Source organism: Camelina sativa, chromosome 9 (assembly GCF_030686135.1).
Source record: "Camelina sativa cultivar CO46 ecotype springtype chromosome 9, ASM3068613v1".
NCBI classification, from domain to species: Eukaryota; Viridiplantae; Streptophyta; class Magnoliopsida; order Brassicales; family Brassicaceae; genus Camelina; species Camelina sativa.
The window spans coordinates 10834323-10842121 of NC_141888.1; positions in this window are offsets into that span (position 1 = coordinate 10834323).

A 7799-nucleotide genomic window follows, 5' to 3' on the forward strand; every position below is an offset into this window, starting at 1 on the left:
TTAATTTATTTACAGAAATCGTTTTATGGTTAAATTAACCAAAAGATTGTTCTTTTAACAATATTCTGATAAAAATAACTACATATAAATTACTTACAAAAAATTGAAAAGACAGAGACTTTTAAGTTTCCAATAAAGTTTTAACAAAAATCGTAGCAAAGATATGATAGTCCAATGCATGATAATAAAAAGATGTCAGCATGCAAGTTGAAAAATACAAAGTTAGACCTTCAATTTGAAATTTTAGAGTTTCAACCGTCCAATTAAAATTTTAAAATAAAGTCATTTGAAAAAACAAAAAACATTGTTCATTCTTATCGAACAGAGACTCATGCAGCTTTCCCTGTGTATACCACGGGTTTTAATACAATCCACACAAATCTAGAACTCTGATTCTTAGAATCCTTATCTTTTTTTGGAATATTAATATATGAACTTCAAATAAATATTGTAGTGTTCGGAACTTCTCACTGAAACTTCTCCTTGCTTTTAAATACAAACAACACCAAAATAAAAAAAATAAAAAAACAGGATGGTGCTGTACTTAAAAGATATGAATCCTACGTTACGTAACCCGAAAGTTGCTGTGAAATTCTTAGAGAAAGGCCACCCTAATTCATTCAAGGACAGCCTCTTTATCAAAGTTTGATTTTTGGTAGACGAAAAGGTAAATCTTCTTCCTCGTCCCATTTTTCCGTAATTTTTCAAATATCAAATGAGTTATACAACATAAATAAATCAATTAAATGCTATAATGTGTTTCTATTATAGGGAAATAGGATTGATGCCAAGATAGATGCAGATCTTTATTTTGACAGATACTATGAAAAGATCAAGGAAGGAGACTGGTACGAGATTTCAGCATTTTTAGTGATTGAAGGTCAACAATCATTCTGAAACTCAAACCACCCGTTTGAGATCCTGATCCAGGTTCAAACAAAAATGATTCCAATATATCCTCGAAGTACTGACAATTTTATCCTTCTGTATGATGCATTGAAAATGCAAAATTCGACGCTTGACGAGAAGAATCGTTGTGTAGGTAAGCTTTAATATTCAATTTATCTTAATAATTCCATCCTTATCTGATGATATTCTACTTTAAAGATGATGTCTTTGTTTTGAACTTTTTCTAAATTTTTCTTTTTCCATTGGAATAATTTTTTATGCTAGATACCATTGGAATGTTGATACATGTAAACGAGCCTCAGACAATTGAATTTCTTGAACCTCAAAATGGCTACATTTCAGAGAATCAAGTTGTGACATTCACTATCCTTGAACACAAGTAAGAGAATATTCAAAACTTTCGATAATATTGAAAATATATTCTTTTATTATTTAAAACAATTCTTGATTAACTCATACACAATCAAAATATTTTTGAAAGTGGCCAAGAGATTGAATGTGTTGTTGTTGGTTCGGTTTGTACTGCATTTCTTGAGAAACGGGACAAAATTGTTTCTTCCTCTACTTATGCTAATCAACCAATAATGTGTACTCTTCTGTTTTGGAGGATCTCTGTATACGAAGGTATTGTTTAATAGTCTCATATACCTCTCAAAACTATCATTTCCTTACTTAAATTCTTCTTTGCTAGGTATGCAATGTCTGATGTCTCAGTTACGATGTTCAAGGGTCATTCTTGAAGATGAATTTGCTGGATTTAATATTGGCCTTATGCTCTAATGTCATTAATTTAATAAATTGAAAAAATACAGTATAATCAACATTATGGCGGAATTTTAATCCTGAATTATTCATTTTTTACAGACGCTGACTAGACATTGATTGCAGTGATGAAGACAATGAAGATGAAGATTGAGACTGTGGTTGGAGCAGCTAGCTATAAATCCACTTCTCAATTTTTCTTAGGGAGGTGTATTCAACTTGACATTTTAAGTGATTTGTGTAAAATTTACAAATCCTATGTTATTCAATCATGAATTTTCAAAAGTCTCCTAAAATCTACTGTTATTGAACTGATGATTTAAAAATCTACTTTAAAATCTACTGTTATTCAAAAAAGTTTGTGGATTTGGATTTTAATAAGTTTTAGAGATTCTAGAGGATTTGAGGGGATTTGTTTAGTAATAAATACAGAAATCCAAATCTCATAGTTTTAGGTGGGATTTGAAAGAATTTCACCATAAATCATATCAACTTCTCTAAATCTATCAAAATTCCAAATTTTCTAAATCCCATAAAATTCTCCAAAATCATGGTTTCAATACACCCCCCTTATTTTGTTAACTTTACTACTGTTGTTTTAGACTTTACAATAATAATTTGATGAAACTTGGGACGTGAATATTCGTGTTTAATTATATTTGGAATTTTCATTATTTTTTGTCATTACAAGTTAATTCTTATATCACTGTTTTACTAATATAAATATCTTTAAAAGTAGTATGAATTTATCCTGAATAAACTTTATTATTCTTAATTTTGTCAGAGTAGAACGAAAATTTTTCATGGGTAATCTAGATAGGCATGACCTTAATAGACGCCAATACGAAAGCCTTCGCGGCTGTTAAAACTAATATTTAAGCATTCTACGTCTCTATAATAATATTGTGACCTTTTGTTTTCCCCTCTCAACAAAGAAAACAAAAAAAAGGTTTGTTATCATCCATAACCTTGTGGTAAAATCTCAATCGTTATTTACTTTAATTTTTTCGTTTCCTAAGTTCTTAGGTTGGAAGTTAAAATTTTTTCATATATATTTTCAGAATTTGAGATGAAAGGTGGAAGTTCTAGGAAACGCAAAGAGCTCATGTCAGATTTCAAACGGGAAGATGGAGCAATCGAGACGGTTAAGCAAGCGTTTCGAAAATCGAGAGACGTGGTACTAAAGGAAACGACGAGACATTTTACTGCGATCCTTGATATGTTGAAAGAGTATATCAAGAAAAAGGAAGAATCTGTTGGTCTAATATGTCAACTTGAAACAATCGATGCTCAGATCTTGCAAATTAACGATATCTTGGAGGGGCAAATCGACTTGGTTGTAGAGCGTAACAGGCTAGAAGATGTTAGGGTTGTTATTGAGAAAGATGTCAAAGAATGTGTTGTTCCTAATATTGATTGGATAAACTTCGTGTTCCTTTTAGGGGTTAACAATGTTAAGAATTTTATCATAAACATTTAAAGTTTTTGAGTTTTTTTTATTATATGATGGAAAAATATAATCGGTGTATTTATTTTATTATTCTAAAACCTAAGAAATCGTTGAATCGATAATATAAAAATAGAGATATTGACATATTTACGATATATAAATATAACTATACTTAAGTTTTAAAAAAATCAGAAATAAACATAAATTAGTACTGGACTTTAATATTTTTCAGAATTATTCATGGTGATATAGTTTATATATTCATTGAATTAAATATCTATAAGAATATTTAAAACTTATTTAAATCGTAATTTTCTAAAAAAGAAATGGGAAATCTAATAATATATTTGGTGATTACTGAAAATGTACAAATACCATTTAAGTTTATCCAATGATAAAGTAATTTGGAGTTTTGAGAATATCGTAAAATGTAAAATTCCAAAAAAAAAAAATTGTATAATGTATATATATTCGTTTACAACTTTTTAAAGTCAAGATCGTAGGTTTCGTTTTACCCTAAGTTTTTTTTCCTTTTGAAAACATGGCAAACCTTCAATCCAATGCTATTAAAAAAAAAAAACGGGAAGAGAGACTATTTTTACGATGTGCACGATATAAACTCCTTCATTCATGAATGGAAAATTAACGTCAAAATACTGAGGAAGTTTGAGTTCTGTCATCCTTTTTTCAAATCAACAGACTTGATTGTAGTTGATGATAAGGTATATTTACAGTATACATCGCATTTTGATATAGTTCAAAATAAAATTATGTTGCTTAAATATTTTTAATGTAGGGTAAGAAAATTCATGTGATGATGCGTCCTCCTTATCGTGATATCTTTATAAATGATGTGGAAAAAGGTGAATGGATAACGTTATCAAGGTTCTCACTAACAATGGTTGATGGGATTTTATAGCTAACTGATCATCCTTTTATGATACATTGGGGAGAAAAGACATGGTTTAGAAAAATTCATCCTTTGTCTTCCAAGCAGTTTTATTCTTTTGTATCATTTAATGATATCAAAAGAGGATATTTAGACCCTGATTATTGTGTTGGTGAGATAAAATAAAAACTTATTATAAATTTAGAATATATCTGTTAGTTTATCTTCTAATGGAATTTTAATGAGCAGACATTATTGGAAGAGTATACACTGTTGGAAATCGTTTTGAAGAAGGTCCACCAAGTAAAGAATGGAATGAGTTGTTCGTTGTTTTAGAAAATATTGAGTAAGTCGTTCTACTTTAAAACTTTTAATTTAATAATATAATAATACTCATTAATGACTGTAATTCTAAACGAATTATAATTGTAGGTTTGAACGATTATCATGTCGTTTACCAAAGGACTACACCAACACCTTTTTCAATAATTGGATTCATTGTGATTTTGATATCATATGTGTATTACGTTTTGCCAAACTTGAGACTATTAAAGGTTCGTATTATTTCTTCACGTTAAAATTATTATTGCTTAGATTAAAAATTTGTTACTTAATTTTCCACGTCCCCATCCACGACCAACAACTCAAACACCTTAACCACTGATCTTCCAAGAACAGAGGCTAACAAGCAGAAAACAAATCGATACCACACAAAGAAACATAACAATAACTCACTGTGGAATCTCATTGAAGGCTCGAAGAGGATGTTCTAGGACTCCATGCCACCCACAATTGACTAACTCACATAATCAATCAAAGCATGCAATCCAAAACATCACAACAGAAACCTAGTGAACCCAAACCTAGAACGGTAAGGGCTCTGATACCAAAATGAAAGAACCGACCTTTTTTTTTTAAAATAATAAATAATAAATATAATATAATAAATAAACTACAACTAGTGGTCCCATAACCACTAGCCACCTAACCATAATCACAACCAACAGCGAAATAACAATACCAATAACCAATAAATAATATCCAATAAATATAATAACCAATAGAATAATATCCAGTATAATTCCAATCATAAACCAATGATCCAAACAAGATAAACCAGTGAACCAGCAATCCTAAGCAACATTCTAGGACTCAACTCTAGCAACCTAACAGAAGCTAGACAACCAAGCGAACCACTAGAACACCCTCCTCTTCATTGCCTTGATTCCATAGTCACACTTTGCCTTTACCTGCACCACAAACTCATATTGCAATGCATGAGTATTTTATAAACACTCAGTAAGGCAATCCTCCCATCTACTGGGCTATACACACAAGCAATAGAAACATCTCTAACCATCAACCAACAATCATCAATCAACAATCAACAATCAACAAGCCAAACAACACATAAACAAGCAGATTAGAGAAATCTCCAGCTTAGATAAGCCATGGCCCTGCACTTACCTTATCAAGTGATTCACAAAACTAAATGCAACCAAATGAGAGGCTTTCCAATATCCAAGAACAACCAAACTTGTTCCTACAACCAATCACAACAACAAACAAATATTGAAAACAAACTGCCAGAAAAAACAGAAAAGAACAACCTCACATGTGAAACCACGAAATTAAAACGAATCGTTAACTTTCTAATCCCTCCAGTGAAAAGGAAGGTCTAAACGTCCAGAAGCTTCGCCCAAAATTTCAGCACGATCGGATCTCAGATGAAACTACAATCGATCCCGTAACACCGGCTGGTCTCAATCCGCGAATGAGAAGAAACGCCCCACGAAACTGCCAATATCTTCTAGAATATTAACCCAAATTCACTTCTGTAAAAAGGCGAGTCTACGAAAATCTCTTACCTACACCCATACAAAAATCAGTACCTTTCAAAACGATTTGACCAGTCGAATCTTCATTCTCCCAAACCCTGACAGTTCTGTTTCTCTCTTAACATTGAGGAAAAAGCTTGTTCTCCTTCTCTTTCTCCTTTGCACCAAACACTTAACCGTCTTTCTCTCCCTCTCTCAGATGAAAATGTCGACCAAAACACAAAAGTATGAGAGGAGGCGTGAGTTGAGAAAGAGATTAGGGCTTTTTGGTTATCTAGATTAAACTAGGATTTAATTAAATCAAAATTAATTAAAATCCACTCTTTTGGTTTACTCAACATAACCCAAACTCTATTCCCGGAACACGGATGTTACAAATTATCAGATCAGAAATAGTATAAAATTTAAATATGAATCTGAAACTTTAAAAAAAAAAAAATATATATATATATATATATATATTTTCAAACAAAATCATAAAAAAAGAAAACATAAACTATACTTGAATTATTTGATTACCCCGAATTGTTTGTGGTGATACCATAATTTTGAATGTTAATATCTAACAAATATTGAATACTTATATAAAATGGAAATTAGAAAAAAGATCGGGATATATAATAATATAGATTTAGTAATTAATGATAATTGTACAAATATAATAATATAGATTTAGTAATTAATGATAATAGTACAAATACTTTTTAAGTTTTGCCGATGATAAATATTTAGAATTTTGACAATATTTTTAGATGTAAATATTCTAAAACAGAATTACTGTATTATGTATATATAAATACGTTTAAAAGTCAGAATGTATGATTCGTTTTAGTCTAGGTTTTTCAATCAAAAAATCAGAAAAAATGGCTAACCTTCTATCCAATGCTATAAAAAAAAGATAGGGAAGAGAGACTATTTTTTCGATGTGGACGACCTAAACCCCTTTGTTCATGAGTGGAAAATTAACGTAAAAATTCTGAGAAAATTTGAGTGTCGTCAATCTCTTTTCAAATCATCAGACTTAATTGTAGTTGATGAGAAGGTATATTTTTCAATATATAGTGTTTACTTAAATTTATTTAAATCTTTATGTACTTATGTATAACGTTTACGTAGGGTACGAAAATTCATGTATTGATGGGTTCGCCTTATCGTGACATCTTTCTAAATGACTTGGAAGAAGGTGAATGGATAATGTTATCAAGTTTCTCATTAAGCAATGTTGATGGCGGTTTTAGGCCAACTGACCATCGTTTTAGAATACATTGGAGAGGGAGGACATGGTTTAAGAAAATTCTTCCTTTGTCTTCAAATCAATTTTTCTCTTTTGTATCATTCAGTGATATTAAAAGTGGATATTTAGATTCTTCTTATTGTGTAGGTAAGGGTAACAATTTACTATTATGTTATAAGTTAAGTTTGAAGTGTTTGATTAGTTTAACTATTGGAAAATATTTGTAGATCTTATCGGGAGAGTCTATAGTGTTGGAAATAGCTTGGAACAAGGTCCACCATACAAAGAATGGAATGAGTTATTTGTTGTTCTTGAAAATATTGAGTAAGTTGTTCTAATTTAATAAGCTTTACGTTTTTAATTCCCGATGATTTGAAAAGTACTCAATGATGAAAAATTGTAGGGGTGATCGTTTCTAATGTCGTTTACCAAAGGACTACGCGAACGGCTTCTATGATCATTTGATACATCGTGACAATGATATTATCATATGTGTATTACGTTTTGCCAAACTCGAAAGTAATAAAGGTTCGAATCATTTTTTGCTGATCTATTTATAATTGCTTTCTTTAAAAAATAAGTTAACTAACTATAAAACTTTATTAATGTAGATACATGGATGGCAACCAAGGTGCACAATTGTACGAGCGTCATGATCAATCCTCCATGTCCTCAAGTCACACAGATGTTAGATGCCTTTGCTGATATGGAAATTTG